Source organism: Peromyscus maniculatus, chromosome 2 (assembly GCF_049852395.1).
Source record: "Peromyscus maniculatus bairdii isolate BWxNUB_F1_BW_parent chromosome 2, HU_Pman_BW_mat_3.1, whole genome shotgun sequence".
Lineage (NCBI taxonomy): Eukaryota > Metazoa > Chordata > Mammalia > Rodentia > Cricetidae > Peromyscus > Peromyscus maniculatus.
The window spans coordinates 151,693,528-151,703,878 of record NC_134853.1 but is presented as its reverse complement, the minus strand read 5'-3'; the positions used below and the strand labels follow the sequence as shown (position 1 = coordinate 151,703,878).

The window sequence follows — 10,351 nt, the reverse complement described above, 5'->3', positions numbered from 1 at the left end:
AAACTTGACCTTGACCACGTCACTTTAGTTTTGAAGCTCCAGAGTCAGAGAGGTTAAACACTTAGTTGCCTAGATGAAAGATTTATCACTATATATGTGAACATTCAAAGAAAGTATATTTATTTATTTATTGTGTATTTATTTATAAATTTACTTATGGGTGATAAGGGAAAAAAAAGAGACCCATGCTTTGAAATCTAGTCCGCACCAGGGTGTCCCCAGGCCCTTGTCCACATTTCTGACCTCAGTTCCTGGAGGGTGGATAGAGAAAGAAAAACCACGTATTTTGTTATTTTGCTTATTTTTTATCAGAGAGATCATAGAAACCAGAGCCTCCTCCCCAGGCCCGCACTGCTCGGGTTTGCAGGAGGAACACACCAGCCTCTGGTTTTTTTTATTTTTTTAAGAAGCCATCACCTGAGTAACCGAGAACTCCTCTGCGCTGAGGCCCGGCTTCCCTCTGGTGGCCATTTGGGGGAATTGCAACCCGGCGAGGCAGTCGGGACTGTAAAATGCACCCCCTCTCCACTCCAGACTGGCTTTCAGCGCCACAGCCATGGCCTGGGGGCCAGGCCTTACCCTGAGGTGCCCTAGAGGAGGCGGGGCAAGAGCCAATACCCCACCCCTCTGCCAATCGGGGTACGGTCCCCAGTGCATTCCTGTCCAGTCCCCAACCCTACTCAATAAAAACCGTTTTTTGATAAATATTGGTGTTTGTGCATTTGCATGGTGTGGATTTGAGCCAGGAGAGCGGGACTCCCTAAGGAATCTGGGAAAATGGAGACCCAGAGTAGAGTGTGGCTGACACCACAAGATGCCAGTGCCCCTCAGACCAGACCCTGGATACTAGCTTGCAAGAACGTCAGCACCCAGAGAATCAGCATTCAGAACCAGGATATTAGACTCCTCATAGTTTGAGGATACCCACAGTCTGCCCAGCGTAGCTAGTTCAGGGCTCAGGCATGCAGAACATGTTTCTAGCATGCAAATTCCCTTCACAGTAATGGCTTCCTTCCAACAGTGTTTCCTCTGGGCTAGACATTGTGCTAAGGGTAATGCATATGCCTAACCAACATCCCGGCACAGATAATACTGTCTCCATTTTACATTCACGAGAAAACTGAAGCTGAGGTCATATAGCTTGGAAATACAAGACAATATGCAGACCCGGAACATCTGTTTCCCAAATCTGTGTTCAGTCCCCTGGGCGATGACTTCTCATTTCTGTCAGGTTTTTTTTTTCCCCTGACCCTGGGGCTTAGAACCTTCTGGACCTTACCTTATATCCTTAGGGCCAGTGGCCCACATTTGGGAGGTGGTCACATGGTCTGGTCACTGTGGAGCTGGTAAAGCTTCTCCGTGTAACTGTGCAATTGGAGACTTGAACTTGGGGCTTAGGGAGGCAGGCCTGTACTCACCACAAGGGCAGAGGTAGCTTCAGGGGAAGCTCTGGGCTGGTGTGGCACATGCCTGTTGTAACCCCCTGTGTGGGCAAGGCAGAGGCCAGATGATCATGAGTAATAGGCTAGCTTCAGCTACACACTGAGTTCAATACCAGCTTGAGCTGTGTAGTGAGACTCTGTTTCAAAATACCTAAGGGCTGGAGAGAGAGCTCAGGGGTAGAGTTGCTGACAAGGCTCTGGATTTAATCCCTAACAACACACACACACACACACACAAATATAGGGAGGGCTGAAGAGACAGCTCAGCAGTTAAGAGCATTGGCTGGCTCTACAGAGGGGCTGGGTTCAATTCCCAACACCCACACGGTGGCTCACAACCATCTGTCACTCCAGTTCCAGGGGATATGGCACCCTCTACTGGCCTCCACAGGCACCAGGCACAGATACACATGCAGACAAAACACCCATTCATGCACTTGAAATGGAAAAACAAAGAAATAGAACAGCAGCCAAGTGTGACGACAGTACACGTCTGTACTCCCAACACCCGGGGGAGGGAGGGCAGGAAGATCCGGAGTTCAAGGCCAGCTGCAGCTCATAGCAAGTTTGAGGCCAGTTACACAAGGCCCCATTTAAAAACAAAAACAAAAACAAAAACAAACAACTAAATACATGAATAAGGAAGCTCTGACTAGTTCAGCCTGGCTGGCTGTACAGTTGGCCAAAGCCTGAAGGAGCCATCACAGCATTTCTGGCCTAGCCTACATTTTTATCATCACAGATAGAAAAAACGGAGGCCCCAAGCTGGGTGGTTGGTGGTGCATGTCTTTCATCCCAGCAGAGGCAGGTGTATCTCTATTAGTTCAAGGCCAGCCTGGTCTAAAGAGAGTTCCAAGACAGCCAGGGCTACACAGAGAAACCCTGTCTTAAAAAAGAAAGAAAGAAGGAAGGAAGGAAGGAAGGAAGGAAGGAAGGAAGGAAGGAAGGAAGGAAGAAAGAAAGAAAGAAAGAAAGAAAGAAAGAAAGAAAGAAAGAAAGAAAGAAAGAAAGAAAGAAAGAAAGAAAGAGGCCCCAAGCAGCTACTTATCTGTTCAAAATCAGTTGTGTTGGGCCTGCTGGGACACAGTTCCATTTCCATTTCTCAGGCTCCCATTCTTTCTCCTAGAGTTCAAGATTCCTCCCTAACAGTGACTACAGGAGTCCAAGGCCCAAGCTCCAGCCTTGGCTGTCCTCTCACTCCCGCTTTTGGAAGGCCACCTGGAGGAGATCTTCACTGCACACGCACCTGCCCCAAGCCAACCCAGAAGCCACACATTTCCCATACTAGCCATGGTATCATCAGTGGGGCAAATGCTCTCCATCTGAGGAAGATGGATCCTGGATGCAGCAGTGCATCTGTTCCCAGCACTGGAAGGTAAAAGCAGGAAGACCAGGAGTTCAAGGCCAGCCTCAGCTTTATTGTGAGTTCAAGGATAGCCTCAGCTTTATTGTGAGTTCAAGGCTAACCCCAGCTTTACTGTGAGTTCAAGGCCAGCCTCATCTTTATTTTGAGTTCAAGGCCAGCCTCATCTTTATTTTGAGTTCAAGGCCAGCCTCATCTTTATTTTGAGTTCAAGGCTAGCCCAGGCAACATCAGACCCCATCTCAAAAAACAAAAAACAAAAAACAAAAAAATGCAAGAGGTGAGAGGAGGTTACAAGAATAAATTGAGCATGGTGGTACATGCCTGGAAATGCCAAAGTACCATGTAATCCCACTTACTGAGGCAGGAGGATTGCAAGTTCAAGGCTTCCCTGGGCTATAGAAGAAACTCTGAGAGTAATGGGCCATCACTATTACTGATGTTTTTGCAAATAGCTTAATGTCTAGTAGGGGAAATATCAATAACAGAAAAGGTCTTCTTTGTCTCTTTCTCTTCTTTTTTTCAAGACAGGGTTTTACTGTGTAGCCCTGGCTGTCTGGAACTTGCTTTGTAGACCAGGCTGGCCTCAAACTCACAGAGATCTGCCTGCCTCTGCCTCCCGAGTGCAGGGATTAAAGACATGCACCACCACTCAGAAAAGGTTTTCAATAATTGCAGTTAGAGCAGAAGAGACGGCTTCAGGAGTTAAGCAGGTATGATGCTCTTACAAAGGAACTGAGCTAGCTGGAGGCGCGAGGTGTACACCTTTAACCTCAGCTGTCTCCGAAGACCCAAAACAAAGAAACAAACAAAACACCAAAGGAATGAAGTTCATTCCTCAGGAACCACACTTGGCTGCTCTCAACTGCCTGTAACTTGAGCTCCCTGGGATCCAACGCCCTCTTCTGGCTTCCATTGACACCTGCACTCGAACATACACATACATACAAATAATTAAAAATAAAATATTTTGCCGGGCGGTGGTGGCGCATGCCTTTAATTCCAGCACTCAGGAGGCAGAGGCAGGTGGATCTCTGTGAGTTCGAGGCCAGCCTGGTTACAGAGCGAGTTCCAGGAAAGGCGCAAAGCTACACAGAGAAACCCTGTCTCAAAAAACCAAAATAAATAAATAAATAAAATATTTTAAAATATAAAGTTTTTTAAAAAACAAAACAAACAAACAAAAAACAACCCTGCAGTGTTAATGCCTGCATTCTCAAATAAAAATAAAATAGGGAAAGACAGAGAACATAAGAGTAACTGTAAGACAAAAGTGGGCAAAAGAAAGGCCTTCCTGGAGGCTGGGGATGCGTTTCGGTTAGTAGAGTCCTTGCCCAGCATGCACAGTGAAGCCCTAGTTTCGATCTCCAGAACGTGTGCTCATGCCTGTGTGTGTCTGGGGAGGGGCACTAAACCTCCTAGCCATGCTGCCTGGGTCACCTTTCTTACCCCACCCTCGAGTCTAACACTAAATGGTGTGGTGACGCACACCTGTAATGGTAGGACCTGGAGGGTGGAGTACAGAGAGAATCACCAAGTCACCCGCAGCTACAAGGGGAGTTCGAGTCCAGCCTGAGCTATGTGAAACTCTCTCTCTTTCCTCTCAAACAATTTAAAAAAGAAAAGGAAGGCCTCCCAGAAAGGGCACAGTTACTGTCAGTTGAGCTGGGATCTGAACCCAGGTCATAGCTGTTTTTTACTAGTTTAGGGAGTGAGTTTTGGGAGTGTGTCAAAAGAAGCTGGCCAGGATGTGGGGCAGGCAAGCCTATGCCCATGCGAGGGCGAAGCTTGGGTATCCAGGTTATGACTCACCCTCTGAAGAGACACCATGGGGACTTGCCCCCCGGCCTACTCCCGAGCATCCCTGAGGAGCCCCGACTCTGGGGCCCACAGGGGAGTCTACCAACTGCCATGCTGTGTCCAGGAGTCTGTGCTGGACATCAGCGAGGCGCTTGCGCTGTCTGGGGGGCGTACAGTGCTCTGAGCCTGCATTTGGAGCCTCTGTGTGTGTGTGTGTGTGTGTGTGTGTGTGTGTGTGTGTGTGTGTGGTGGGCTGGCAGGGTCTTCCTTTCTTTGGACAGGTCAGCCCCCCTGCAGCCCAGCAATTCTTCCCCAGGGAACCCCTTGTTGAGTACTGCTGGGCTTCGAAAAAGCCATTTATACAACAAAGCCTCCGCCTCCCCTGAGCCACAACGTGCTCCTGAAGGCACTACTACACCCTGTCTCCAACTCAGGGTCTCTGAAAGAAGGGACATGTCCCTTCAAACTGAAGGCTCATCAGAGCAGATTTCTTTGTCTCCTCCTCAGAGCTAGAGGCTCCTGAAGACCAGGAACTCAGCAAGCTGAGCTTCCCCTTAGGCAGAGGGCTTCTAAGAGTCCTTGAGAGCAGGGTTGGGGCTGATTCTCCCCTTCATACTGAGCCTCTTGTCTCTCAGCCTCCTCTGGTGCTCAGGCCTGGGCTGCTCAGCCTGTGTGTCTGAGGAGGGGGTATTAAACCTCCCAGCCACTCTATCTTGGCTGGCTTTCTCACCCCCATGCTCAAGTCTATCATCATACAGGCCAGGCCAGGGTGCTGGGCAGTGGGCTCCCTGAACTGAAGAAGGGGTCAGGGGCTCTCTTCTTGCTGGGCTGAGCCCTAGTCCTTGTGGGAGGTGGGGCAGCCCCGAGTGCTGTGCCCCGCAGGGGCCATGACCGTCTCTCCCTGCAATAAGTGAAGAGACGAGACAGCAGCTATTAATATAAGATGAGTTCACGGGCTCACAGCTTCCGCAGGCTGGAAAACAGGCTCCCGGGGCCGGGGGCTGCAGCAAGCCTCGTCTGTCAGATCCTCTTCTGCAGCCTGGAGCCCACCATCCCCCAGCTCTTTCCATGCCAAGATCTCTGCACACACAGACACATGGGCACGGGCGTGCGCGCGCGCGCATGCACACACACACACACACACACACACACACACACACACACACACACACACGGGAGCCAGGCACCTGACTGTTCAGAGACACATGCAAGCGTGCATGTATCTATCCCTGGATGCATCTGCACACTTGTGCAGGCACACTTGATCTGCATACTAGATTCGCTATTATACACATGACCTTTAGGTACATGGGTACAAGCAGGAACACCCACCAACTGTACATATTCTTGCACACATGTGTATATGGACGTAACTATGTATGTACATATATTCACATGTCTAGATATGTTTGTGTAGCAAACCCATTTGTATACCACTGCGGTCATAAATACACATAAAAACCTACATAAGGGTATACAGGTGGCATTGACAGTCATGTACACACAACTGCATACAGGACCACATTCAAGGACTTGAATGCCTCTACATGCTACTTCCCACACAGCATACACACACTCACACATGCTCCCTGCTGTTGGTGCTCAGCAGTCACGAATCCATGGGCCCTTCTCTGGTTCTGCAGCACCAAGAGGCCTCCCTTCCTTGTCCTGCCCTCCTCTGGCCTTATGAGAGGCATTTCCTGCTCCTGATGAGCCCGCGGCTGCCTTCGGCTCCCCACCCCCTAGGGGTCCTCAGATCCCTGATTAACCCCCTCACTAATTGGCCACCAGCCCCTTGACTTTGCTGCAGGGCCTTCTTGGGAGCTGAGAGCAAGGCTGAAAATTGGCTGAGCAAGATGGGTCCAGGGAATTGTGTGCATGTTGTGGGGAGGGAGCCAAGAGCCAGGGACCTGGCTGGAGCTCATCAGGGCTCTCTACATACCATGGCTGGGGGAGTACTGGCATCATACTTTTCTCACAAGGGCATTCCTATTTTACACAGACTGCCATTTGTCATACATAAAGCCATTCCTGTACGTGTACACACACACACACACACACACACACACACACACACACAACCACTGGCAGGCATATGTAGGCCTGCCCCACCCAGCTTTACACACTAAGGTAAGTGAACACTTGCATGATCCCAAGTGTATTCAGTGCACCTGCTGAGCAATACCTCACTTGTGCATTAAGTTCCCTGTCAGTCATGTAGAAACCACTTATTAAAGATTGACTTTATTTTAGACGGGGTTTCAGGTAGCCCAAGCTGGCCTTGAACTCACTATGCAGCCAAGAATGATGAACTCCTGATCCTCCTGCCTCCACCTACCAAGGGCTGGGATTGCAGGCATGTAACACCAAACATGGTTTTATGTGATACTAGGGATTGAACTCAAGGATTGGTGCATTCTACGCAAGCATTTACCCGAGTGCAGGTGCCCTCAGACTCCCTGCAGCTGGAATTACGGGTGATGACGAGCTGCCCAACCTGGGTGCTAGGAATCAAACTCTGGTCCTCTACAAGAGCAGCAGGTACTCTTACCTGCTGAACCATCCTCCAGCCCACAGACACTATATATATATATATATATATATATATATATATATATATATATATGTAAATGCACACACACAATCTGAGGCTATGGGTTCAATGCCCATTAAAAAAAAAAAAAGAAAGCCAGGCATTTGTGGCACAGTGGCTCATACCTAGAATTTTTAACACTTGGGAGGCTGGGGCGGAGGGATCACCCATAGTTTGAGGCCAGCCTGGGCCATAGAGTGAGACTCTGCATCAAAATAAATGAATAAATAGCCACATAAACACAATCAATCATGTATGTGTGTAAGCTTAAATGCATTACTTATAGGCATGCATAAACTAACTCACGTAAGTGCAAACACTGATATTCCAGGTCTGTGTGCACACATCACTCATGTGTGCATATTTTGTTATTTTTTTTGGGGCGGGGGGCATGTTTCAAAACAGAGTTTCTCTGTAACAATCCTGGCTATCCTGGAATTTGCTTTGTAAACCAGCCTGGTCTCTAACTCACAGATATCTGCCTGCCTCTGCCTCCTGAGTGCTGGGATTAAAGGTACCTGCCACCATTGCCTGGCTTCATGTGTGCATATTTTGATGACCAAGCAAGCAGCCAAGGGCTAGGGAGAAGCTTCCTTAGCTTGCTTCCTGCCTATGCATAAAGCAAGCGAGAGGTTTACCCTGGGCAGTAGCAAACAGTGGAGTCCACACAGATTGCAAGTTGCATTTCCCCAGCCTCCCTGCTGAATGCTTAAGTGTAGAACTTCCTCTGGGTTTCCCCCAAGTCTTCAGATAGCCACAGGGACCCTGTCAATGCTTTTGGGGGGCGGGGGTGGTGGGGGCGGTGGGGGGAAACCAAAGTTTCTGGCTTTACCCCTCAGCTCCAATCTCCTTAACTCCGGGCCCAAGCTCACAGCGTGCTGTGTTCTCTGAAGCACTGGTAAGGTTTCTTTTTCAACATCTGATGCCAGTTTGCTGTGTGACTCTGGGCAAGTTGCTACACCTTTCTGTGCCTTTCCACATCTGTACAATGAGAATCAAAGGCTTTATGTGGGCAGTGCTTTCAAGTCTACCCGGAGGAGTTCACTGAATCCTTTACGGATGCGCTCTACTCAGGCACCCATCTGGGAGTGTTACTGTTTGCAAAGACAGTGAAAGACCCTGGTGGGGCCGCTGGCACCCAGGATCAGGCTCAACTCCTTGCTGAAGAGAGGAAGTGTGGGCTGACAGAAAACAGTGAGCTGTGAGCTGGAGGGGCTCCGCTTGGTCAGCGAGGGGTCTGCACCTCTGTACCTCCTGAGTGAGCATGAGCGGCTGCAGTTCCCTAGGGCAGGGCGGGGGTGGCTGCTCGCCTAAGTGGGAGGGCATCTGCCCTCCTGTCACACGGGACTGCAATTCTGGTTCCTCAGAATGTCCAGGCTGTTTGTGTCCTTGGGCTTCAAGAGCCTCCTCTGGTGCCCCCCACCCCCACCCTGGGCTTGGGGGGTGGGGGGTGGGCAGAAATTGTTCCTGACCCAATGATCTAGGTGGAAACTGGTTGCCTGAGCAGAACTTCAGGAAATGGTGCCAGGTTGCCCGGGTGAAAAGGTGGCCAGGAGGGGGCAGTGAGCAACTGGCCGAGGCAGCCAGCCAGCACCATGGCTCTGGAGGAGTTAGATGTGCCTGCAATTATGCCAGCTCCTGTAGCTGTATGCCGACTTGTGTCCTTGTTTTGCACAGAGCAGAGCTCTGTACACAATGTGTGCATGTGTTCCTGGGCCTGGACTGTGTGCCGCTCATGGAAAATGTGTGTAAATGAACATGTGCTTGTGTGAACGGGGCAGGGTACGCCCACGTGGAGCCCATACTTAGGGAATCCACGTTGTTCCTAAGCAGCCAAGGGCAAAGGCTACTTCCCCGCCAAAGGTCGAAGGCGGCTGGGCCCTCCCTCAGTCAAGCTTGCTTGACTTCCAAGAGCAAAACTAACCCTCACCTGTTATTGCACCTGTATGGGAGGAGTGGGTGAGGCCGAGAAGCTGAAACCTTAGACACGGGCACTCCCTAGCCTGCTGCTGGATGGCGGTTAAGCCGTGTAGATGGCATGGCAGGCAGGGTGCAGGTAACTCACTTCACCTCTCTAGTCAAACGGGGTACCTACCGGTTGGTGCCTTTAAAGATCAAAACGAAGTATACGCTGCCTAGAGCAGGTAGTGGGCGCTCAGTCAATGCCCCTTTTCCCGAGGATGAATAGTTCCAGGAGGTGAAACGCACAGGGTCAGGGTTTCCGGGTGGCAGCAGCCGACCGGCATCCAGGCGCGCCGGCCTCCTCTTCCCAGAACACTCCTTCCCTCCCGTCCCTCCAAGGGCGGCTCCGACACCATTTTGTCTTCTGCCAGGGCGGGCGTCTGGCTGCCTGTCAGTCACCAGCTCCAGCAGCCAAGTGCTGACTAAACACAGGCCGCACAGGAGGGGAGCGAGGGGCTCCGCGCCCCCTCCCCGGCACCCCACCTCCAGCGATGAGCTCAGAGCGGCTGGCGCAGCACTTGCTGACAATTCAAAACTTCGGCCCCCTCTCCCAGGACGCCTGTGGGTGACTCTCTGCGAACAGCAGGCGTGGTGACCCACTGTGCCTCGGACCTTCTCCCTCTCATCTCCCCCGGGCCACCCCACTGTGTCTGCTGGGCCCGGAACTGGGTGTCTGCTCACAAATTACCCCCAGGGACAGTAGCCCACAGCAGCTGTGCTCCCAATAACCCTTGCTTCCTGGGTAGGTTTTTTTTTTTTTTTTGGGGGGGGGGAAGAGTCCAGAATGCAAACCCAGCCCCCTCATTCTTCCTCAAACAAGCAAGAGAGGGGGCGTGGAGCAGCATAAACCTTTTTATCGGACCCCATTGTAAACTGTTCTATTTAAGGTAAGTTGCTGGGGTCTGAGAGGCAGACAAGATGCCCGCCAGATGTTGGGAGGCAGCATCAGCATTCAGTGTGTGCACCTCTCCTGCCTGGTGCAAGGCGCTGTGGGCGGCCAGCTCTAGGGCTGTCCTCTCACAAGGGCCCTGTGCCTGCACACCAGCTAGAAGCCATTGCCCTTGGTGTCCACCCATGCCGGAACCCTTACAGAGCTCCCCTTACCACCTGTGGCCCTCAGGGCTGCCTCTTCTGATCCCTCCTCCCATGAAACACACACACACACACACACAAATATATACCAGACGTGAC

The 10,351-nt window shown here is 51.0% G+C and overlaps 1 long non-coding RNA gene across 1 annotated transcript; it reads right to left on the bottom strand.

The window, feature by feature from the left end:
- Positions 1-114: 114 nt before the first annotated feature.
- LOC121827397 (uncharacterized) lies at positions 115-1,809 on the bottom strand. Its single transcript, XR_006069678.2, has 2 exons — positions 1,280-1,809; positions 115-251 (listed from the first exon to the last, which is right to left on the bottom strand). It is a non-coding gene; the product is annotated as an uncharacterized LOC121827397 (long non-coding RNA).
- Positions 1,810-10,351: the final 8,542 nt, after the last annotated feature.